This window comes from Argiope bruennichi, chromosome 2 (assembly GCF_947563725.1).
Source record: "Argiope bruennichi chromosome 2, qqArgBrue1.1, whole genome shotgun sequence".
NCBI lineage: Eukaryota > Metazoa > Arthropoda > Arachnida > Araneae > Araneidae > Argiope > Argiope bruennichi.
In genome coordinates, this window is record NC_079152.1 from 85720014 (window position 1) to 85747651 (window position 27638).

A 27638-nucleotide genomic window follows, 5' to 3' on the forward strand; every position below is an offset into this window, starting at 1 on the left:
GGAATTCCAAATCAAAGACAAGATGTGCATTGTTAAAGCTAGAAAATAAATTAAGTTTAATGATAAGTAAGCGCATTTTTAATCATAATTTTGGAAATCGCAACTTTTTATGTATTATATTTTTAATGCTAATTTATGTAAGATGTCCTATCATTCTAAATCAATAACTTACAGCTTAATAACAGACTTTAATATCATATCACGGAATATTTTAAAATTAAATAAAGCTAACTCCGAATTTCGCCAGCAGACGTCACCAAGGATTTCACGCAAAGCACAAAATCTTTTAACTACAACTGGGCATTACTTTTGTAACAATAGTTGCTGCCATCATCAGAAGAAACCTATGATATTAATAGGCACTCTGTTTTATATGTGTATTTCTAAATAGATTTCTTAACAGCATTAGCCTGTTTGCTTTCCGAACTGTAATCGTCCAGTTAACTCTCTTCACTGGTAATGAAGAATTTCAAATTAAATTTAGTATGATTTGAAATCAGACGCTTGAAGCCTTGCCACTTGAACCTACTTATGTTTAAACATATTCCCATACTTAAACAATTGTACAAATCATTGATTTCACTATAAAGCTATTCAGATAATAATCCATTTAGCTGCTTAGATAAATATTGCTTAGTACATTCGTTGCCACAACTCACGCCCAATATTTGGACAATCTACTTAATTAGATGACACCCTTTTTTGCTATTTGTTAACTATATTAGAAGAGAAGGAAATCTAATAAGATAAATGGTTTGATAATCAAACAGTGGGTATGATTTATAGGCGAGGCACGCGGTAGTCAATATGTTAAAAAAATTGATAGTTTCTCCACAAGTTTAAACTTTATGCCACAATCCCCTACAACAATAACAGAAACTTTTACCTATCACAATATTATTTACTGTGTTAGGTGGAGTATTATAAACTCTCTTCTTCGAAATCGAAATATTGTTGAAATCGTTGATTGTAGTAAAATTTTTGCTACATCCTCTATGAGGTCCGTTTATTTCTAAAACTAATAAACGAAAATTTCATATCTGTATATAGCTTATAATGAATAAATTTCGTTTTTAATTGACGAGTGACGACTAATAGATATTCGTCGCCTCATCATCTATAAACAATTGCTAAAATGTAAAAAAATTTATGCATTTACTTCTCTTGTAGGATTTATAAAAAAATTCTCTCTCTCTCTCTCCCTCTCTCTCTCTCTCTCTCTCTCTCTATCTATCTATATCTATATCTATATCTATATCTATATCTATATCTATATCTATATCTATCTATCTATATATATATATATATATATATATATATATATATATATATATATATATATATATATATATATATATATATATATGCACTTAAAAAATTTCCGAGTTTGTGATTCTTGCGCTACAAGCATAGGAATAGAAACACTTAACGCCCACGGCATTTTTTGAAAAATATCTAAGAATCCCTTTCTTGGCGCACTTTCGCTCCTGATGCGAAAAGATCTATTCGATATTTGTCCCCGTGTCACAAATCATACATTTCCGTAGAAAAATAAATTGAAGTTAAGGCCAAATTTGTTTTTTTCAAGTACACTCATCTGCAAAACAATAAATACAATATATAAACATATTTTTAGCAGTTGCGTGGCCGAATAGAAGATTTTTTTTTTAATTTTAAAATTTTGATTTATTTAGAACACGGAAGACATAATTTAAGTAAAAAAAAAAAGTGAAAAGAAATACGTCAGTCTACATCGTGAAATAGAAGCAGAAGAGACCAACATTTTTCCCTTCAATGGTTTTACTATGAAATTTTGATAGTGATTTCTTTGTCATGTATAGTATTAGGGAAGGGAAATTTAGGTACCTTTAAAGAATGTTGTAAACATTAGGGATTTTTATCCCTTTACTTGGAGCCTGAGAAAATACTGAAGTCGTCAGTTTTATAGAGATCGCGTAGAATTAATTAAATAAAAAAAATGTGAATTATGTCAAAAAATAAGAAATGAGCTAAATTAAGATAAAAACATTAGAAATTAATTAAGACTTAGATTGGATTAAGAGATATTTTTAAACACATACACACACACACACGCACAAACAAACACGCACAAACGCACACGCACACGCATGCACATACACACACACACCATGATAGTAGATTATTGCATGTAAATGTATTTTGTCGGGGTATTTTGAAAGTTAATCGACATTTGTCGCCTCAGAGTCGCAGATAGATGGATGATAAAATAATAGTGTCATCTGTAGAGGCTTTCTCGGCTAAACTTATTATCAAAATCAATAATGCTTGCTTATTTAGGGATTAAAATTTTACTTTTTACAGATGCAATCATATATGGCCAATCAAATAAATCTGTTTATGGGAGTTTCAAGACTATTTTAAATTGCTGGAATAAAATAGAAGCAATATATTTTGAAGATTTTTTCCGGATACTTGTGGACAATGAAAGACGGGATTTTAGTGTCTTTGTACAGAAAAATATCTAAGTTTCTGAAAATTATTTATTCATTTCATCTATTAAGGCATTGTTCCGATGAGCATAAAAATCATTAACGATCACAAGCTACACACTAATAATTCATTCTTAACATGCTGTAAAACAGAAATCTAAATATTTATTTTAAATTACAGAGGATCAAATATCTCAGCAATGCAGGTGGTATAAAAGAATTATCTTGTAAAACAACGAGGAAAAAGTATTTACTTTGCGTTTACGTAAAAAAAAATCCAATTGATATAATAACGATATTTAAATGGTTTTCAGCACGCAAATATTTCACAAAATTTTATTCTAATTAAAAGGTAAACGGTATAAAAATAGAAATACTTTAGTTGCTGTCATAGGTCACATTTGTCATGTAAGTGGAAGGCATTAATAATTTAACTACTAGTTAAAATTATTTTCATTCTTTCGCGCTTGTGCATTTATTATTTTAAATATTAGATTAGAATGATAATTTTTACAGTGTATAAAATTTACAGGAAAAAAAGATAAGATTCAAACGGCCTTCTTTTATTATAAAATATGCTGTTAACGTTCGCTGTTATTTTTTAATACGGAAAGTGCAATTATTTAAAAATCTAAACAAACATATGCAAGATAATAGCAAAATTTTTATTTCGAAACGTTATTGTAATTTAAATTCAGTTAGTTCTTTTTCTCATGAAACGACTTATATTATCTCAAATTTAAGAAATATAATAAAGCCACTTTATATTCAGGTGGTACATGGTCTTCAAGTACGCCTCATCAGTTCAGTTTTGAAACACATTGCAAATTTTACAAACTGCAAAAAAAAAAAAAAAAAAAAAAAAAAAAAAAAAAAAGTTGAAATCGGCTATCTGGAATTTCAAGTTATCATGCGAGAATATTATTTTTTAAGTCACGTGGTATCAGTCTCGCAGAAAAACATCATGTTCTCACATGACTCATATTTCGCAATCACCAACATTGAGAAAAGCGATGGTTTTTGACCATCTCAAAATCCATTGAGTTCTAAATATTTTTTTTTTCTGGAACCCAGAATATTTTTTCGTGAAAGATCAGTTTAAACTGGTTTGAAAGAATCATGTGACAATCAGATTACGCATGCGCCGATATTTAGAAAACGATGGTTTTATTATTATCTCAAAATCGTTCCAGTTCCAAGACTTTTTCTCAAGGCCAGAAATTTTTCTTTTTTCAAAATTCCAGTTAAAACTGGTTTGGAATGATCATGTGACTATTGTATAACGTAATCATCAACTTTTAGAAAAATGATGGGTTTTTTTTCCATCTCAAAATCCTTCGAGCTCCAAAATATTTTTTTGTCAGCTAGAAAAATAGAAAATTAAAAACAAATACATATATTAAAAAAATTAAAAAGTATTATTAAATTATAAAAATTATATATAAAATCTTTTTCACTGCTTTGGCGTTCATTCCCATTTTATTCTCTGTGCCTCTTCGGGCGATAACTTCTTACTACCCTACCCTTTATTGGCCAAACAGGAGAATCAGGTACATTCGTGTCAAGTTGTAACATTTTCTTGGCGATAAGTCGCCGATTGTGACAACCTTCTTTATCCTTTTCTAATTATCCTAAAAGCGAAAAATTTATGCCTCAAAAGCGATAAATCGCAAATTTTCTGCCTGTGCATTTTACATTTCAAAAACCCCAATCCAAAACAACATCATGATCTCACATGATAAAAAAAAAAGAAAACTTGATATAATAGAGGCCCATACAGACCATATTCGCATATGTGTTTTTTTTTTATTATCTAATTGTGGCATCATGTGATTTGACTCTACCATTAGAGATCATTACTTTTCAGAGAAATCGTGTTACAGGTATATCACTGTTTTTCTTTCAAAGGAATATAATTTCATTTTTAAGCATAAAGAATTAAAAATAAGCCATATTATTTATGCTATTATCTATAATTTTATTAATTTTACCATATTTCAAACTTTTATTCGCTGAAAGAAAAATATATTCGTGAAAAATTAAACAAGCTGCCACATTTTAGAAATTAAAGAAACTTGGAAGCGAATCTGTTTTACTCTTTTATATATGAACTAGCCACCTTTGGCGACCAGCCGGTTCGCCAATCTTAATGCTCGTTAAAATTTTAATAATTAAATATTTTATGTAATTCCTACTTTAATAGCTTCTTCATCAAATATTTTAAAGCTTCAAATTTTGATAGTCATGTAATTCACTCATAATAATATACAGTCCTCAGCCATAACATAATATGTATATCTCTGATTTTCTGTTTGCACCGGTAGAATTTATGCTTAAAATTAAAATGGAAATGACTAAACTGCAATTAATATAATAATATTTTTTACTAAAACAAAGCATTTTTTTTAATAATATGATTACTGATAATAGAGTCACTGAGCGTTTAAACTTTATGGGCACTAAAGAATACCTTTCTTAAGTTATGTAATATCTCAAGAATTTGTCAACAAAATTTTCTCAGATTCATCATGAACAGATCGATTAATTAACAATGTTTAATTTTAAATGCATCAAACTTTAAGAAAATAAAATGAATCGTTTAAAATAATCGGTCTAAAACAGGTTTAAAAAAACTACTTAAAAAAAGATGTACTTAAAACTATAAGCATATATAAAAATATATATAACTAACATAAATACAACTTAATTACAAAAGCATGCAACTAACCTAAAAATAATTTAAATCATTGAAAACAGGTTAAAAAAACTACTTAAAAAACGGTGTACTTAAAACTATAAGCATGTACAAAAAATATATAACTAACATAAGTACAATTTACTTACAAAAGCATACAACTAACCTAAAAATAATTTAAATCATCCGTTGATAGTGGTTGGTTGTCATGACAACAATCAGAACAATGCGCATGCGTGAATTTTCTTCGCCAGTTAGGTAACGCAAATGCGTGAATTTTTCTACGCCAGTTGGGGTAACGCTATGCAGATTATACATTTTTAATTTCCTTTATTCTGTGTTATTTTAATTCAAAAGTACTTCAGAATGAATCTGAAACATGGATTAATTAACAATGTTTAATTTTAAATGCATAAAACCTTAAGAAAATAAACAGAATCGTTTGAAATAATCCGCCGAAAAATGTTAACCCTAGCCTCATTACTGTTGGGAGAAAAAAAAAATTGAAGCCTTACTCATTTGGCGGTGGGGAAAATGGAAGATTTTTTTTGGCTGGAAAGTTAGTTTTAATTAATAATTAAAATTTCAAAAAAAGGGACCCCAGATGCACATTCCCGACCTCTAAAGTATACATGTACCAAATTTGATAGCTGTATGTCAAATGATTTGGCCTGTAGAGCGACAAAACACACAAACACACACACACATTGAGCTTTATTATAAGTATAGATAAATACTTAGATTCGCCAAGAGATTTTAATAAATCATTATATTTAAAGCTCCTGACTTCTTTCAAATCCAAAAAAAAAAAAAAAAAAAACATTTTTGGTATTATATTTTATCTATCGACGAAACTACAAGAAAAATTGGTCGATATAACTAACTTTGGTATGCGATTTGTACCGAAACTGAAAGATTTGTATTAAATTTTGGTTAAAATTCACATCCAGGGAATCAATGCAGTTTTATCACCACAAGTGCAGTTCTTTATTAAAATAAAGTTTCTAGTTGACAGTCAGTCTGTTGGTCTGTCTATTCTCGTGTACTTGAATATGCAAAGGACTAGATATATATAGTCATATAATTAATCTTGATACCAAAATTATCAATTTGAATCGAAAATTGAAGTACGTTCTAAGAGAGGGACCCAAAATGTAATTTTCCTTCACTCCCTTAAACTGCCCTAAGGAATCATATGTCCCACGAAACAGAATATAATACTATTGGGATTTTACCAATTCTAAAACTCTTTAAATATTGCCTCACTAGTTCGGAAGTCAATAGAAGCTATAGAAAAGAGAACCAAAATAGTTATATACTATGTACAAAATCCTATTTTACAAACTGTGTTTTGCTTTTTACCATACCTGATATTAATTTATAATCATTGTAAACAATCCTATCAAAATAATAACAAGATATTTGTTGTTGTTTTTTTCTCTTGCCTAGAGTATCAATAATGCCTAATTATCTCATATAGTACACACTGGGACACGGTTCGTCTCTAGGCCACGGTGGTCTGGTTGTAAGGTCTCATATCCCTAATTATCTCATATAGTACACACTGGGACAAGGTTCATCTCTAGGCCACGGTGGTCTGGTTGTAAGGTCTCATATCCAGGCCCCGACAATTCGAGGTTCGGGACCCGAAATCGCCGAAGAACCGTCATGTAAACAGGTCTAGTGCACTCTAAAGCCGTCCAGGCTAAATGTGCTTCCGCTGTTTGATGTGGAAGTTTGGAGAGGGGATTGCCAGCTCAGGAGCCGTTCTTGTCGAGTGACCGAGATTTAAAATTACGAGGCCCTTAATGAAATATCCCTATTATTGCTTTAAAACGATGTTTAAAATAAATAAACTAAACCCATCTCACTATATATTTACAGTGTGGTGTTGAGATGTTTAGATTACTTCCACAGAACATTTGACCCCAAAATCATATCTAAATTATACATAATATTTTTATATAAAATGATAAGAGACAGCAATTACAGTAATACCACGTTCAACTTCATTACAAAAAACTCAACTTTGACAAATTTTTGATAATAGCTAGGAATTTTTTTATGCTTTTTTTTATACAGGTACCAGGAATTAGCAGTCACGTGAAGTCCATCTTGCATCGTTGTGAGAAATTTATAGTCAAAGTTTCACTAATTTAAAAAACTCGTAACTTATACATATTGACAGAACACATAGAACGTAACGTATGAAAAAAAAGATAAATATAAAAAAAGTTTATTATTTCTGTTCTTGTTCGAAATTTCTGTTCTTACAAATTTGTCTGCAATATAGACCTTCTGCCGTGTCCCTTGAAAAGCGGGAAAGCTACATTTTTCACCCAACATAGTACGGATAATGATTTGATTTCCCTTTTACTAATAAGGAAATACTACTCATCTTACGAAGCTTAAGAGATTGAAACCATGGAAGTAACCTAATTTAAAATGATATAAAAACCTTTGAAAGGATGCTATCTTTTATCTCCGTCCAAAAGAAGGTTATTGGGGCTCTTCATTGTCGAAAAATACAGATCTGTTAAATAATATATCTCTATATTATTAACCTTTATTGATAGGTAAGTGTCTATAAATATTTGCAATAATATGTATGCGTTTAAATAAATTTTTGTTAGAACATAAATTAAATGGATGAATTAATAAGGATGTATAATGTATTTTCTTTATATATTTTGAGTAAAAAAACATGAAAGTAAGTGTGATATTATTTTAATACAAAATTATCGTAAAAAGTAAAAAATAAATCATTAGTTTTATTTGTATCTATGTCACATAGCCTTCAGTTTAGTTTTTCATATTATAATTTCCTTTTTTAAACGTATTATTGTGCAAATAGTATAACTTATTGTATGTATGTATTTAACATTATGTGTTTATTTTTATTTATATTTAATTTCCTTTTATATGTTTTTATATATTAATAAGAATTATCAATTTCGGTAATTTTGTCTGAACAAATTCGAAGAATAGGAATATATGAATTTTCGCATTTTTGAATGAATCAAAAACTTGAACCATGTTTTTTTCATTTATGTAATTAAGTAGTTATGCCTAAGTTTCATATATGCATAATAAATTCCCTATTGAAACGAAATATAAATTACCATAAACTGTTATTTTATAAACTAGTCCAAAATAATTACACATTTGAATGATATGATAATGGTTTTAAAAATTAACTTTTTATCCTTAATTTTTTATTCGATTATAATTACATTTCGATTAATTAGATTACTAACAATTTGGGGAAGAAACGATTTTAAGGTTGATTGGAATAGATATGTCAGTGTTCATATTGTTCATTTCTTATAATGAATATTTTCATCTTGTATGACATGTTCTTATTATTCTTTTCTTTCCTTACATCAATACTGCTTTGATAACTTTGATGCATATCTAACAATAACGGAGTTGTTTGAATAGATTTCCTAAATTACCTAGAATCTAAATATGATTAATTTGTTCAATACATTTTGGAACTTGTAGTTCCCCATTAGGTTAATTTTTCATTTTTTCTTTCAATTTTCCTTGAAAAAATACAAGTACGAAAATTTATCCTCATTCCTGAAGCAGAAGTTGAAATTTCATCACGAGATGTATTAATACATTACTACCTCCGTAACTCTCATATTTCCATATACCACAAGGGTTTCCACGTTATTCTTGTAAGTACACGGAATTCGCAAGGTCGAAATTGTTTCATTAAACAAAAGTACAAATATTTTTTTTAGTAAAATAAAATTTTATAATGCTTTTAATTAAATTTATATAAACAAATTTTTTCAGCTGTTTCTAGAGCTACAATGGTTGGTAATATGCTTCATGGTGCTAATGGTAGCTTGGTAATATGCTCCAATATGAGGGATATTTTTCTGACTGCTTAAAATATTTTTAGAAATTAAATTTATTTCAAATATTTTTAAACCAAATTAAGGCTTGTATGGTCTCTAAGTATTTTGCATTTATATTTGTGCTCCATTTTTTTGAAATTTTTTGGTAATTAATAGTACAATAATTTTTCAAACAGTATCTCTAAATTATAGATTTGATTGTTAAGGAAATTTCAATATATTTTCTTACTATAAGGGATTTTGCTTTCGGAATTTGATGGTATCACATATTTGATTACTGAAATGACTTGCATCTTAAAATAGATCAATGATAGTAAAGCGAATTCAGCCAAATAATATGATAATTTTTGAAGAAATAGGCAAATTTATATTAGTTAAAGCATTAATTTCCTCTTTCTTTGCATAATTTAAATTTTTTTGATGCATTATACTGCAAATTTCGGCAGTTGTCATCATATGAATATTCTTTATTCATTTCTACTTGTACAGGTATCATTAGTGATCACATGAAGCAATTAACATCAAATTATTTGCATATTTTAAAATATACAATTTTTCCTGTGTTAATAGAAGTACTAATTTTTATTATAATAAAGCTGTGCAGTTAAGACGCATTGGAAAATGGGATATTAAAATCTTAATGAAAGAAAAGAATTTAAATTACAGATTTATAGCAAAAAATATTGTCTTATTTGTGCACTTATTGTAAACACGTTCATTCAGAGAGATAAATATGAGAATTTTAAAACCAAAATCATAATGTCATGCAGCAATTATTTAATACATACTAAATTAAAATATTGTTTACTTCAGCAAATTGAAACTACTGTAACTTCTTCCTTATTTTTGAGTGATAGATATCATCAAACATTTTATAACATTCGGTCGACATACTTTGAGCGATGAAATAAATAATAATCACCTGTCTTACATAAATTCATGAGTGTTTCATGATTCGCTGAAATATATGCGCTCCATATATGTTTTTAATTTTTCTTGTAATTTTTCTTTCCGTTATATTAGAATAGAATTCCAATATAATAGAAATTCTATAAATTTTCTTTCAGTCATATTAAAATAATTATTCCTAGTAACAAGAATCAGAAGAATTCAGAATTATTTTCCTCCAAATTATTTAAAAATGTTTTCGTTATTTATATTAATTAATAAAAAGAGGAAAAATTAACCAATAATCCGAAATGTTCTCATTTTATAATATTAAATTTATTATTCTACTTAATATTTATTTATAATTAATTAAGTAATAAGTAAAAAAGAAATTATAAGTATTAAATATCTTTTAAAACAAAAAAGAATATTATCTAATTGTAACCAGCTGGAGTAGTCTCTCCAAAACCTTCTCGCATTCTCTATAATAAAAGTGTTATCCCAGAGAACGCCTTGTATGGCATTGGCGTCCAATATTTAGGAAATAGTGATCTTTGGGCGTTCTGACATAGGGGTAGCGCATTTTCCCCATGATATGAGTGTCCCGGGTTCGAATCCCGGTTAAGGCACGGTTGTTCTTCATCTGTGTTCTGTCTGTGAAGGGTGTGAATGTGCCCCCCCCCCCTGTGAAAAGGGGTTGTGCAAGCGAATGTGAGAGTTTCATCTTCATATGAGCTAGAAGTCACACTTCTGCCCTCGGGTGCTCAGGGGTCTTTACCCTCAGGAGCTACTGCAGACCCTTTCCGTGGTAACGCAGACACGACATTGTCATCAACCTTTGGAGTGAATTCAATATTTTTACTGAATCTATTGTGTAATCCTTGGCGAAATCGCATTTTTCCCAACCGATTGATACAAAAATTTGACACAGAACTATAATTGTAGTCACAAAATCTCTTGCCAAATTTAATATATTAAATCACTGTGTCTTTGAGTTATCGTGTTTACATGCTTCTGAAAGTATAGACGGACGGACAGTCAATCCTTGTATCTGTGTCTGACAATCAATCGGCGTATCGAATTTTATCTATCTAGATCCTTTTGTATTGTAGTTATTGTATTAAATCATATTTGAACAGCCAAACAGACTGATTTCTTCTAGGCGGATTTCGTTCAAAATTTGATAGAAATCTACAAATTTGGTATAATAACAATATAGAACCGTAATAACCATGGGCAGAATAGAGATCTTCTTCAGAGACGCGAATATTTTACCAAAATGTAATTTTCGAACTCATGGAGTTCAAAAACAGGGAGATTCCAATTTTTTGATGATTACTTTACTTTCTTTATACTGTGTATAAGAGAAAGCAAAAATGGATATTACAGAACGAAAGTTTTATATAATTGCTTGATAAAAGGACTCATACTATGAAGCATGGAAAAAATCGAATGAGCTTTCATCGTTCTTAGAGTTTGTAACAGAAAGAGAGTAAAATGATAAATTCGTATCATATTGAACAAACCTATTTATGAAATTATAAATTTTAAGATTTTAAAACTCAAGCGCATTTTATTGTTACTTGCGTATTCTTCGAAACATTTAATAGTTTCACAATTTTAAATTCTTTTTGGAAATATTCAGAACAACTTTAAAATAACATTTAATTCTTTTCGAAATATTTCGGAAAACATCAACATTAATTTGTAATTTATGAACATTCTAATTCGATTCTTCGAACATTCTAATTCGATTTTTTAAAAAAAAAAATTTCAAAAAATTAGGTGAGAATTGAATAATTATTTTTAAAATAATTTTATGATTATGCAGAATAATTTGACTCAAACAAAAGCATTTGTAAATGACATTTATTAATACACAAATATTATGAATTATTTTCGTAGAGATGCGACATCAAAGATTTCTGTTGTCACAATTATAGTTTCTTCTCCTGTTATGAATAAATATTTCAGTTACAATTTTTTTTCTGCTCTAGAATGTGCAGAATTCAATAAGATGTAGATGAACTGCAATGAAATAACAAAATGGGTGATTTCATGGTTTGATAATACTTATCTCTGATGTTAAATGTTTAAATTCTTCAAGTGGCTTGGATAGAGGTTAATCTAGAAGTTTCTTCAGTTTTTTACGATAGTTTTTATGGAATATGAGATTTTGTTTACTATCATATCTACTTATGACTGTTTGACTCAAAAAAAAAAAAGAACGTCAGTGTATTATTCCCCCTTTTTTTGTATAACCTGAGGAAAGATGTTAGTTTCAAAATACTTAGCGTTATCTAATAAGCGATTCAAGTTTTATTTGTGCGATAATCTAGTAAGAATTCAGCGCATTATTTAACCCTCCTTCTTTTTTGCATAACTTGAGGAAAGATTTTAGTTTCAAAATGCTTACTTAGAGTTATGTAATAAGAGATGCTAGTTTAATATTTGTGCGATAATCTAGTAATAATTCAGTGTAATATTTAACTATCCTTCTTCTTTGCATAACCTGAGGAAAGATGCGATTTTCAAAATATTTACTTAACGTTATGTTATAAGCGATGTCAGTTTAATATCCGTGCGAAAATCTATTAAGGATTTCACTCACACTAGTAATCTTATGCTTATCATGTCAGTTTGTATTGAAATTTTAGATTTATTTAGTATATACACTATCAAAGTATTGATGATATTTCGAAGCAAATTCGAAACACACTGATAAATGAATTCAAAAGAAAATTGAATGTTACATTATATCTAAAATAAGCTTCTTTCAGAAAAATATTAATTTTTTATGTCACTTAAGGAAATCTTTTCTATTTTCAGCTTGGGGAAAATTGTCAATCGGCGCCATTAATATTATTTCCTAAACTTTTTAAGCCTTTTTTTAACCTTTTAAAAGTTTTTTGAATGTTTTTTTTTTTTACTGTTTCGTATAAGTAATTATAGAGAAAGAGTATTGTAATCTCAAAAAAAGAATAAATAAATAAATAAAATAAAAAAAACACAATTTAGATTTGCAATCTCCACATTTCATACCACCCGAAATTCGAAAAATAATAATTTTTGACATTATTTTCGTCTTTTCGTCTGTCTGTCAGTGAACAGGATAATTCCAGAACGCTTTGAGTTAGATGGATGTACTTTGGTACCCTGAATTCCTACCAAATTTGTAGATTTCTAGCAAATATTTTTAAAAAAATCCATTCACAGGAAGTCATTCCGTCTGACTTCTGTCAAATGTTCTCGTTAGTTTAGAACAGGTTTAGCCTGTAAGATAGAGATTAGTATAGAATTTTGAACCAAATCCGTCAAACGTTTGACTGTCTGTCAGTCTGTACTATCGCATGCATATAAACGTAATGACTTAACCCTTTAAAGGGCCATTTTTTTCTAGTCATATTATGTTTAAATATTTTTAGGTTTGAAATTAGAATAAGAAAAGGGATTCATTTAACTTATTAGATAAATTTAATTTGATTAATTAATAATTAAGTAACAAATCAAGACACATCATTTTGTGTAAGATAAAGAGCTGAAGCATCTAAGTTTCTGTCTTTGTAAAAAAAATTGTCAGAAAAAAAATTGCCAACCTACATAATTTCATACAAATATTGACAAATTTGGTGGGAAGCATACTTCCCACGGCCCTAGAAAGGGTTAAACCAATGAAATTCGGTATATTATCTAGTAACTACAATTTTAGGTTTTAAAATTTTGGTGTCGGCGTCCTGGCATAGGGGTAGTGCGTCTTCCCCGTGATCTGGGCGTCCTGGGTTCGAGTCCCGGTTTAGGCATGGTTGTTCTTCCGTTGTTCTAACTGTGAGATGTGTGAATGTGCCCTCCTGTAAAAAGGGGTTGTGCAAGCGAACGAATGACGTGTGTAGTGGCAAAGGCGTACTCTAGGCCCTAGTTGGCGCTACTATAGAAACAAGAGACGCTCCTCCACCGGCTTAAAATCGTCTTAGTAACAGCGGTCTTGTCCATGGCAAGTGCCATAAGAAACAATAACAACCAAATTTTGGTATTAATCAGCCAATAAAAAAAAGGACGACCGAAATACATATTTTCGTGATAGATTTCGTAAAAATGCCAGAGTCATGGGAAAAAAATTATATTTTGTATTTATCATTTGCTAATGCCATGCGATGTATTCGGGGCCTTACCCAAGGTCTCCAATCTTACGCGGGTAAAGATAAATAAGAGACCTTTATTGGAGATTACGCGAGAAAGTTTCGTGGTGACCATTCCAGCTGATTAATTTAGGCCATCCAAAGTTTTAAAATTGTTACGAAGAAAAGTTGTGACATTTTTTAAGTGATGTTGTTTTCAGGAATGTTTGTAGAAAAAGAACGAATGACTTCTCAAATCAGCTAGTAATTTATTTATTAAAACAGTACTAATGTTTCTCATTTACTCCTCTTTAAATTAATTTAAAAAATAAAATCGATATGAAAATTGAAATAAACAATACACGTCGCTGTAGGCAATTTAATATTTCTAAAATCTTAAAAATCTCTATTCTCAAAAAAAAAAAAAAAAAAAAAAAAAAGGAAAGAAAATAAAATCTACACAATCAAACTTATATATACGTATAAAGATATTCTAAAAGTTAAAATTTAATCTTGAGTTTGATATAAATTAAAATGGATCATTCTTTAATGTTTTTATGGGCAAAAATTGAGACATATGTGCCTCAAGTAGATAAACATGAAATTTCTTCACAATTTTATTGCATATATCATAGGGTTTGACAATTTACCTGGAATAAAAAACAAAACTCTACTGTGTTTTACCATTTATTTTATAGCTCGCTTCTCTTGTGAAACTGTAATATTGTGTATTTAGTGAGATATAAATCCAAAATTTGTTTTAAATGAAATGTTTAGCAATACTTTTAGTAGCATTTTTAGATAAAAACAGTGGGTTCTGGGTAGTATTAATGCGCAAACTATTCTATTTCATAAGATTAATTTCTTTGCAAACTTTTGAATATTTTCAATCGTTTTTTGTTGATTTTGTCTCAGTTCTTCTTTCTTTGTTCAAATATAGTTAGTTTATACCCTAATTGATAATTATGAGAAAAAAGCAAAATTTTCTAAAAAAATTGAATTTAGATTTTTTAAAAATTCACTTCCATTTATATAATTTTTTATTTAATGAATGTAAGATTTTTAACAAGCTTCTTTCAGACTGATCGAATATTTTGAGGGAGAATTGAAAAGAAATTGAAGTAGATACCATAATTAATTATTAATTTAAATGTTAGCTTTTTAAAAATAATTAAGTGTTTCATCAAACCACAGATTATTTCTATAGTCTAAATTGGTTGATGTATTTTTTATTGTGAATGCTAACTAAAGCTTATATCGTTTTTATTTATAATTTCATTTGCATAATTTGATCAAAAGAGAAAAAAAAATCATCCTAACATTGAACCAGAAATTTATTACAATTTTTGTATTAGTTATGAAATAAATGCTAAAATATTATGTTTGTTTACTATGCATAATTAAGTAGAAAATTAGTTTATGAATGATTAACTGTTGTATAATATTCATGGAAAACATCACTAATGATAATCCAAATTTTCCAATAGACTCTATGAAAAAATGAATAAGAAAATAATTAAATAAAAATGGTGCATATAAAATCTTATTTTAAAACAGCCTGAAAGATATTTTGTTTTTTCTGGTGGTTGAATAATTTTGACTAAATTTATATCAAGATAAAACATTATTCTTTTAATTGCAAATCTGCTATCACTGTTCGTATTAATGATTTAATTATTTATTTCATTAAAGAGCATAAAAAGAAAGAAAACCCAATAAAGGGCTACATCACAATCACTGTCAATATTGACTCCGTAAATTGATAAATAAATAAAAGAATTTTAGTATCTGTTTACAATTTTTTTATGTGAATTGCATTACGATAACAATAACATTAGACGAACTCATATGAAAATATTTTATAAATCGTTTCACGTACTTTTCATAAGATTTATAATAAACTAATTGAGATATTTAGGTTTTACTATATTAATTAATTTACTATTTTACTTTAAAATTGTCTCAACATTCTGAACACAGGCTCGGTTAGTTATAAATCCTAATTTATCGAGGACAGCGGTGGTTAAAAATATAAAATGTGAATTAATCTTATAAATGCTATCAACATATTTAAAAGAGTGTTTTATATTAATCAAAACTGTTTTTCTTTTTGTGAAGTTAAAATTTTAATATTCAAATTCTTCGAAGAATGAAGTCTTATGTAATAGATTATTTTATGAAGGATATGATCTTAGAAAATATCTGAAAGCAGATTATTATTCTTCCATTTGTATGTTAATCTAATTCTGTTTCAAAGAAAAATGTTTAAATGTCATATTAATAAGGTCGTATCTATACTTTAGAGTTTTTAAAACGTAATTAAGGTTCTTCTCCTTGAAATATTATCTTTTTCTCAAGGTTATTTACGCGTTTTATCTGTTATCTAAATCTAATGTAATAAAAATTCTGAAATGTTTGTTTTCATTTAAAATTTTATGTCTTGAATCTAACAGGAATTTTTAACGGGGATTTAATAAGGTCAATGGCAGTAATATTCTCAATGAAAAGTGATAATTTAAGTGTTATAACGTGAAAAGAATAGGAAGAAAATTTACATTTCGTAGCATCTCTCGTTCCCAATCAAATTATAAAAAAATTCCTTGTATTCTGTCATTAATTTATTAAAAAAACCATGAATCTACGTGCTTTTTGCACTGAAAAAAAAGATGTGTCCATCATATATATATATTATACTTGAGTGTCCCTCACGCTTTTAATAAACGAAGGTTTAGAAAAGAAATTTTTTAATTCTTATGCCAACCGTGTTTATTTTTAGTTTATAAATACATATTTCTCAACAGTTGAACAAGAATGGTTCATTATATTCATTAAAAATAATGCATTCGTATTAAAAAAGCAAGCTTCTAAGAACTATTTTGCAATAGTTTGAATAGATCATTTTTTCAGGTAAAAAATTTGGTACTAGTTTAGAAGTAGATATTTTACAGTTGCCCATAGTCAAATAAATGCTTCTTATTGGGATCGGAACGGACGCTAATTGTGGATTATCATTCGGAATTAACTTAAGGTGAGTTATTTTTTACCTGAAAAAATGATCTATTCAAACTTTTACCAATAGCATTTAAAAGTATATTATACAGCACCAACGGAATTATCTGACTTCACATATTCATTGTGTCGCTATTAAATTTCTGGATAGCTGGTCTTAGGCAAATGAATAAAATTTGCAAAAAATAAGAATTCAACATAAATTTCAAAACATTAAGACTATGATGTCTGTTTACATTAAATTTTTAAAATCGTTGTTAAATAATATATATATATATTACATTACGGTACATTTCACTGGACAGTTTCAGTAAAATAATAATTTATGATTATATGTTTATTTGATATATATATTTCTTATATTACCCATCATAAGTAAATGCTTATATACAGGTAAAGAAATGATTAATTAATAATTATAGCTTAATCATTTTTTTCATAATATAAAAAATATAAATAAGTAAAAAGTAAATAATTAATATAATAAGTAATATAATAAAAAACTAAATAACATAATAAATAATTTCACTTATTTATGTAAGCAAAAATATAAATAAGTAAAAACATATGCAATAAGGAATTGCCTATAAGTTTTTATACGCCATTTCATCATAGCTTCTATTCTTTCGTAACCATTTTAGTAATAAAGTACTTCGTTTATACAACACAAAGGAGGATTATACTTCATTTTGGTTTCAAAATTGTTTTCGGGGAGTGTATTAACTTATACTGATATTATGATAACTGATGTATTAAAATTATTTGGTGTAAATTTAATTGATGAAGTACGTAAATAAGTTTTTCTAACTTCTTTCAAACATAATGAAATCCATTGTGTCTTTAATTTTTTTATTAATAAATAAATATTAATATTTTTTTGTCAAAATACTGTTGAAAGATATTATATAAATTAATTCTATTCATAACTCTGTATTTAAAAACAAACGAATAATTAATGCATTAAGCGACAATTAAAGATTTTTTTTAAAAACTAGACGCTTACTTCTACATATATTATTCATATAAAATAAGAAATTTATGATTAGAAAATATATAGATGATTTTTTTTCACTTTTATGTTAAAAATTTAATTTTAAATTTTAATTATTATTTTCAATACTATGCAGTAATATTCAAAAATTATTTAGAAGAAAAAAAATGAAATTATCATTTTAAAACTAATTTGTAAAAATAGGATTATATTTGTAACAATCAAAGTTGCTTGTTAAAGTTTCAGGAATACATCTTTTCATTCATAAGTCCGTTTTGTGACAATCCTTTGAAAAATATGTGAATATTGCGACACTGTATATTTTCGAAAACTTACTAAAATAAAAAGTAAAGTATATGGTTAAAGTTATTTAAAGAGGGAACCCATAATTAACAGTACATGAGGCCGCAAAATGTCTAAATTCATTAATATGCTGCTTAGATGTTGCTGACTCATTGCATTTGATTTCTCACAAGCTGCCTGTTTAGTAATTTGTGCGAAATCAAATGCGAATCAAGCATAGCGAAGAATCAAATAATCTTTCCAAAATACAGATTTTCAGATAATTAAGTACTATCTCACAACAAAATCCATTATGAAAAATTCAAATTGCAATCGTATGACATTATCAAGAGGCACTTGGTCTAATTAATGCCCTGTGTGATGTTATGCATAATGACATATCATTTTAAACGAATTGCTTTATAATATTCAGTAAGAATGGAAAATGATACCCCTGCTAGTGTATTTGAAATTAGAAAATAAAATTTTCATTTTGGTCAGAATAAAACGCAGATTGTTTCGATTTAAGTTAACTTTATAAAACGTGATCAGAAAAACTGTAAATAGCGATCTCTACATATATCTTAAGTTTTTTACTCTAATTCATGGAAATAAAATACACCTTAATGGGAAAAAAAACTTAATTTAAAAACTTATTTTAAAAAACTTATTTTAAAAACTTAAATTAGGCAAAAAAAGAAATTTGGAAATATTTAATATTTTTAGAATACCGTAATATTTAAATTCTTCTCGTACGATTATATATAAATTCAAATAAATATAAAAAAATCAATATTAATTCTAGGGAATAAGGTCACATGATTTGTTGCAAGGCTGGAATGATTTTAGATAGATAGTAATTTTGATCATTTAAATTTTTTATGAAACAAAACTTAGATGTGAACCATCCAAAATTTTTGCACATTGAATGAACAATGTTAAATCAAATTACAACAACGTTAAGAGCATAATATCAGAGACGCATGAATCAAAGAATTTCTAATTTCAAATACTCTAACAGAGATATCATGGGGAAAATTTTACTTAAAATTTTGCTACATGCTAACTAGACAGAAAAAGAAAGATAAATATTAAAAAAGATAAATATCTTCATTGTCATTTACAAAAAGTCTTCTTATACAAACAAATACATCATCTTATCTTGACATACGCAGCTCAAATTTAGGATTCACAGCAAAAACGCGTAGAAAGATCATTCGCATTTTACAGAATAAAATTTTCTGCGCCATGTTACCTGAGAAATTAATGTTAAACAATAAACTGAAATTCGATAAAACTGAAGATTACTTTCTGAAGCGGTCTTGGAATTTATGCAGCTGAATCAAGAGTCACCCTAACTAAATCACCACTTGTGAAACATTTCATATACCACTACCAAATGATCCTTTCTTTTTATTGATTCTAAATCGAGACAGTTTGAATTACATTCTTTTGTATGTAGTCTTTCACTGTAACTTCAATATTAATGAACAATTTTTTAACTTATATCTAAGTCATATCGTAAACGACTTTTATAGTCAGACTTAATATGCTTGTTTGCTAAGTTTCTAAACTTTTCACAAAGTCTCGCTTTATATACAAATTGAGTATAAGTACTTAGGTACTGACACTTTGATGAATAACTAAGTAGGAATAACCAAAATTAGAAATAAATAAATATTAAGTTAACAGCCAAAGAATCAAAAAGAAAGAATAAATGAATCCGGCCCGAAGACTTTCTCAAGGGTCACCCTCAGGCAAGGATTCAAACCAGGAATTTTTTCTGTGAGGGGTCTGACTTTTGTCCAACAAACTGACCCCTCGTGACCCGAAAATCCCAGAAAATTGAGGTTTTGAAGATAAATTAGTATCACAAGATTAAAACAAGTAAAAACACTAGCAAAAAAACAATCCAAATAAGACCACAGCAAATCAAACCAAAAAATACATGAAAATAGAACCAAAAAGTAATATAAACACAAGGCAAAATACTTACAAATGGAAAGTACAAGTACAGTATATTACTTTTTGGTTCTATTTTCATGTATTTTTTGGTTTGATTTGCTGTGGTCTTATTTGGATTGTTTTTTTTGCTAGTGTTTTTACTTGTTTTAATCTTGTGATACTAATTTATCTTCAAAACCTCAATTTTCTGGGATTTTCGGGTCACGAGGGGTCAGTTTGTTGGACGAAAGTCAGACCCCTCACAGAAAAAATCCGTGGTTTGAATCCTTGCCTGAGGGTGACCCTTGAGAAAGTCTTCGGGCCGGATTCATTTAATCTTTCTTTTTGATTCTTTGGTTGTTAATATTTATTTATTTCTAATTTTGGTTAAGTTCATTTGTGTTTTAGTTGTAGCAGCATTAGCTCTCTCTAAATACAATGTATATTTTATATTTTATTATATAGATTCAGAAAAATTATATAGGTGTTTTTGCACTTTGTTTATTTAAGGATTGATAGTTTCTTAAGTAGGAATAAAGTTCAAACATATAATTTAAATGGATATGATAAAAACGTGGTTTTTCTTTAAATAAGACCTATGCATTCCCATAAAATAGTGTCTTTCTTAATAGATTATATCAGAATAATGTAAAAATCATTTAATCTTAATTCACGCCCATTTATGTTCGAATTTTTGATGCAATTTGTGTTTAATTTCATAAACGATCTAATAAGAAAAGACACCAATACCATCATAATTCATAAGGAATTAAGATGAACTTCAACCATGCAATTGTCGATGAGTCATTGCTTATCCCTCATTTTATTATATAATGTTCAACAATTTAATTAGAGTTATTTAGTTAGAGTTATTATTATAACAAAAAGAATGAATGATGACTATGGAAAACGTCAGCAATTATTTATACAATTTGTTTTAGTGCGAATGAGGCAATCAGACGGTCATTTGTAATTATATTTTAAATATTGTAACTTCTGATAGGATATTTCTGTATTTATTACATAAGTAATGAATTTAGACAAATGTCTACAGTAAAAGGAAGATGTTATTTATTCAAATATTTAGTATATATAATCGTCCACCACCATCTGCAACAGACGGAATCAAAAGTATTCCCACTTTTTTGATTTGCGTCATTATCAGATGCGAAATCCGAACTTCTGTTTTGGCGTCTAGAAAATGAGACAGTTTTTTTATGTTTGAATTGACTGATTTATCAGTGTTCGAATAAATCTAAACATAATTAAAAATTAGTTAAAAGATTTTAAGATTCACATTTTATTATATTTTTTAAGCTGGGTTGTTGCAAAGGTTAATGAGCCGAGGTGTTTATTAATTTATTTAAATCGGTTTTAGTGATTAGTTCTGATTTGAATGTTGCGAACATTATGGATAGAAAAGGAAATAAAACATATAATGTTACTATGTCTTTACTACTGATAATATGTATTCTTTTTTTGTTTTTTTAATCATTCCATTAATGCGCAAGAGACTTTCTTCTACAACTTACATTAATTGATTTGTAACAGTTATGACCGATATATTGTTAACAGGATAACAACCGTCTAGACAAGAACATCTAATTAGATATAAAAACAGACAGCTTTTTTCATAATATCATTTTATAAATAACTTTTTATGATAATGCCAGATAAAGAATTTTTAGTTTGAATTCTTTTCACTCTGCTTTTCGTTAAAACTATTTATTTCATTTAAAATTAACTTATTAAGCCTAGAAAGTTTTCTTTATAGAAAAGTCGTATTAAAACTAATATAAAAATTTCTAACTACTTCAGCATAAATTTTGAATATATTGTAAAAATTATTCATATATATATATATATTTTAAAAAGAGGTCGACGACCATAATGTCCCTGATATATAAGAGAATGAGAGCAGCATCGTGTCACTAATTTATCAAAAACTATTGAAAAGACGGGGAAAAAAGATAAAATAATGAAACTATCCTACAGAAACAGGAATAGGAACAATAGGAAAGAATTGAATATGAACTGAGTAATATTAGAACAGAAAAAACAAATCTAGGCCAAACGTTCCGAATCAAAGCAAGAAGCCAATTGAAATGTCAACTTCTTTACATCAAAATTTGTGGTTGAGAAGTTAGTCGATCCATGATTCGTAGATTCTGAGATAAAGCGACAGACTACTATAAAATTTCTTCAAGATATCATATGATTCACTTAATGATACAGCTACGATGTAAAACAGCACTTCGATCGGAAAACAAATATTTTTCCCTCTTTGATATGAGAACTGAATGGTTGTTAAGATTTTTAAAAAATTACATGCTTTTAATGAAATGAAATCTCTGTAAGCTTCACTTGATGTACTTGAAATCGATTCTGTTGTTTACAAATTTACATGTTGGAGAGAATTTGAAAAACGAAGGTCATGTGAAATGGACAGCTCAAAGAATTAAAAGGAAATTATTCATCAAAGAAGTCAATGTAATGGATATGCTAGATAGAAAAGGTAACATGCAAAATTTACTTCATATTTTAATAATCTGCTAATTTTACCTTCAGAAATGTTTGTATTGAAGAAATTTAAGTTCATTTCTATATCAAAATATTTGTAAAGAACCATTACATAACCATTATAAGAACTTGATGTCTTTCAATAGTAATAATTAAGATACACATTGGATAATTAGTTGCAAGGAATTATTTATTCATTAATTGTCTAGTAATTAATTAATAGTTAATTTTCATCATACCATATTAAAAGTTTAATATTTGATATTTTATTAGCATTTAACATCAAATAAAAAAAGATCGGAATAAACTTCTCATTAAAAAAATCAATATTTTATTAATATTTAACATTAAATTAAAAATAAACATTTTATATAATATCAAATAATAAAAAAAATTATATTAACATTTTGAAATTATTACTCAATTTTTAAAAATAAACATTTCGAATAGTTTTTATAAAATAATTTCAAGCATTTCTTATATTTTGAAGAATGTTACTTTTCATCTGAATTTATGCTTTCGATGCAGGTGATTATGGAAAAGAAACTTAAGTAATGGTGATGAGAAGCATTATTATCAAAACCGTAATCAATTGTTGCAGTAATTTTAGCAGTTTTTTCCAAAATAAATTTGTCAAGTGTTATTTCCTGTTGAGACCTTATTTATGTCATTATATTATATCTGAAATATACCATACATTCTGTTTTATGATTCTCCCTTTTTTGATGTAAAGGAGATAAGTGAAAAGATCCTTTATGAATGTGGGCATAGGTCAGTGATCTGGGAACATAACTCGAAAAAATATTGTGGTTAAAATTTGATTACCTTAATTACAATCCAGAATAACTATCTTTTCTCCCTTCCTCTGAAGATGAATTTTGTTTGCTGTGTGAAAAAACGTCAAGTGAAATAAGGTGTTCCCAGTTTTTCCTAGATTACTTGAAAATGTGACATTCAGTCTTTGAAAGGGCTTGATAAAAGTTGAAGAGCATAAAAATCCACATGAGATAAACATTAATATTGTATATTTTGATGTAAAACAGTTGAGTACTAGCTCTTATTAAATGTGAAATAATTTTTAAATTTTAATTTCTCAAAAAAAAAAACTTTTTCTGAATGCGCGTGTGAGTGTTGGTGAAGTCCTCTGTCTATTGTCAGAGGACTAAAGTGAAATACCATATAGTACATTCCGGTTAAGACTGCTTCCTGTTTAATTTACGACGCTAAAAATGATAAAATCCATACCAAATTTGTTTGTGAAATAACTGAACGTCTTCATTTGTTATTATCTTTTGAGAGTAAACGCACTTGAGGCAATGTAAGTGTAATCAACTCATTGAGTGTTAACTCCAGTGCAATGTGTTTCTTAATATGTCTAAGGCATTCAGCTGATTTGGTGCTTTTTATTAGTAATGATGAGTATCTATCAGAAACAACAATAATGGCTCCTTGATTGTAATATCCTTTTTTTAAAGTATGGGGGGGGATAATTGTCTAAAATTGTTGAAAATGTATCACCAATTACTTTCAAATTACACAACGGGGGATAGATCCACTATCAAAAATGCAAGCAGCACAATGTAATGGATTTTGGCAGTAATTGTGTCTAATAATTCATAATAAACAAACGGAATTTTTTATCATGCCATATTAATTAAAGGTGGCAATGGATAAGAGGCTAATTCATACATAAAGTAATACGATCTTAAAAAAAAGATTTTCCGTATACACGTTAATTTCTTCTTTATCGATTTTTAAATTGTATTATACCTAATTTCACTTTATTTTACCTATTTGGATATCAAAGCTCATTTTGCTGAAAGATAGTGAAATTGTGAGGCATATTGAACACAAACTTAAGTGATTAAAACAATAAAACTATAATAAGCCATAATTTCTTTTTTCAATTCAAGATCTGCGATCATTGACCTATGCCCAGATTGCTTAGATACAGTCTTCACCATTACTTAGCCTCCCAAAAATGAGAATCATACCATAAAATGGAGGGGGAGAGGAGGTCGAGACATAATGATTAAAAATTATGTTATAAAATGACAAAAATAACTTATCTAGGGAAATGGAAAAGCTTGTCGTAAAATAATCCTGATTTAGTTACAATAGTGTCCCGTTTTGTGACGGACCTCTTAATTTTTAACCGCGTCAGATGACGAAGATGCCACTTGAGCTAGCGCCCTCCTCTCCATGCTTCTGCGCCACAGCAGCGGAAAGATGGACCAGTTCGAACCTGGAATCCTTAAGTCCCGAAGATTAGACCTTACCACCAGGCCACCATAGCCCCAATAGCCAACTGGAACAATTCCGAATTTCGACGGCTTGTCCTATATTGGAAAAAAGGATTCAAATTTATCTCGAATTTTACTTCAGTGTTCTGGGATGTATTGGGTTAATGTTGTTAATGACTCATTCATGCTTTACAAAATGCATTTTTCAAAATTACCAATATTTATCACAAAGGTTTATTTATTTTGATGTTGTAAATATTGTAATATGAAATATGCATTTGCGCTGCAATTTTTCTGATACGCATTATTATCTCAGTTGCAAAATATTATTTTTTTAAAAATTCATAGTAAAATTATTTTAAAAAGTCATTTTGAAGATATTTATTTGTTAGAGAAATAGTTTTAAAACGAGTAACAGCTCGTGACCTATAAAATTTAGATGATGTACAATTTTGAATTAAATTCAATAAACACCTCCAGGGAAGATAAGGAAAAATAATTGTCTTCATGTATGCCGATATATTTAATTGTGAATTAAAAATTGGGGGTGATTGAATGCGTTTCACTAAATTCACATCAACTGATGCATTTGGAGTTTTCTTTTTTTTCTTTTTTCAACCGTTTTCTTTTTAGAAGAATAAAAAAGAATTAAGAACAACGCATCTAAACTGGCACTGTAGAAATATGTCTAAGTTAAAGTTAATAGAAACCATTACTGTGTATTCATTTTATTTTATTCATAGAATTTTATCAATAATTAATTTCTTGCTGTCTTATTTTATTTACTTTGTCCTTATATATTTTAATTCAACAATTATAGTATAATTAATTTCCACTAAATTTATAATTTATTTATAAATATCTTTATTAAATATTTATTAAAAATGTTTTCATGCTCAAAATAGGTTTTAATAATGAACTATACGATTGATAATACACAACCTAAAATTAGTTTACCATATTTGTGGTTCAGACACGAGTTCGCCATAAATTAATCAGCAAGATTCTCAAGTATTCCACTTATAGCCACTTAGAATCGGTTCCTCAAATGGCTTCTATTTATTTAAAATTTTATTCTTTACTAACATAAACAATTTATTTAAAATCTGCTTCCATTTGTAGTCCTTTTTTATATATTATTTTTTCGATAAGAAGTTAATAACATGATTTCGAAAGAATGTTTAGATTCTGACGCGACAGCAGTGTAGAAGATTAGAGATGGGAAATGCAATTTAATATATTTATTTTGTTGGAAATTTACAAAAATTAGTCAGATATCTGCCTTGTCACATCTGCCAATAGTATCTAATCAGATAATTTATACCATTAATGCAAAACGTATGCTTAAATTTCTTCCATACAGAAATCTAGAAAAATTTCATTCAGAAATGAAGTTTAGGTCGTAGCATAAATTATGAATTTTAATGTCACTGGGAGTTGTTGGTAAAAAAATTTATAAAATATTAATGAAACATTAATAATATTAATAATAACTATTAAGCATATTAAAAGAACAGAAAACGGAAGAGAAACGCTGACTTTTCTAGGTGTCGAATGAAATATAATGAAATCATGATGATTAAGTGGTGTATATCATGTTCACACCGCCAATTCAATTTTTGAATGTGTCAAACATTTAAAAAAAATAAATAAAACATGAAGTCACGGTTCAGGGTAATCATAAAAGAATAATCCATCTTCCTTTTCATCCGGAAAATTTGAATTTCTGTCTTTCTGATGGTAAAAATGGAATTTCTGTCATATTCTGAGTATGGTGTCATAACTGCCATCACGGTTCACATCCCAAGACTTCTCGTGGGAGGGATTCTCTTTCATCGAAATGGAAAGAACTGATTTTAAATCATTTCTTTTCCCATCAGGATAACAAGTTATGTATATAAAAAATATTATTGATGTACAGTGCGCAAAAAAGGTATTAGGACCTCGAAATATCGCCAGATCTGGAAGTCGTTTTCAGAATCGTGGACACATGCTTCAAATAAAAATAGGAATAAAATTAAATTACTTCTCGCGTAAACTAATTAAAACTTTCAAATGTAAACATGTTTAAATTTACATTTTGTATTTTATTAATTTATGTCTTTGGCGAATTATAATTTCAGTAATTACACTAGAATATAGCGTATTAAATAATACAGCGTGCAATTCTATCGATTAATTGCTGACATGCGGTTAATACACAAGAACCAGGACACCTGTATTCCGATCGACTGAAACTAAAATCTGGCTAGTTTCCTTTATTGAAGTCATTGCGGTTTTGAATCATTGCATTAACATGAATGCGAAAGTACAGATTGCCAACTTTCAAGAGATTTGTTTCAAAATTCTATAAAAATATGCACTTTAGGTGCTAAAACTGTGAACCAAATTTCATTTACCCAAGTTGCTACATTTTTGAATTATTGCGCAACATGCATTCCAAAGTTTCAGGCCAACAGATGGCCAATCCCTTGACATATTTGATTCCAAATTATTTAATGTAAAATCTGTGTACCATATTTTATCTATCAAGCTCTTTACGTTTTGTAATCATCGTGTTCACTTGCTCTCGGATAGCCGGACAGACAAATTTCTTCTGAATGTATTTCAC

The 27638-nt window shown here is 28.1% G+C and overlaps 1 protein-coding gene across 1 annotated transcript in view; it reads left to right on the top strand.

Annotated features, from left to right (window-relative positions):
• Nucleotides 1–7721: 7721 nt before the first annotated feature.
• The window catches only part of LOC129958323 (organic cation transporter protein-like), an 84408-nt gene continuing 64491 nt past the window's right edge, over nt 7722–27638 (top strand). The window contains exon 1 of the mRNA XM_056070733.1: nt 7722–7742. The gene's annotated coding sequence lies outside the window, so the exon portion shown is untranslated. The remainder of the gene's footprint in view (nt 7743–27638) is intronic.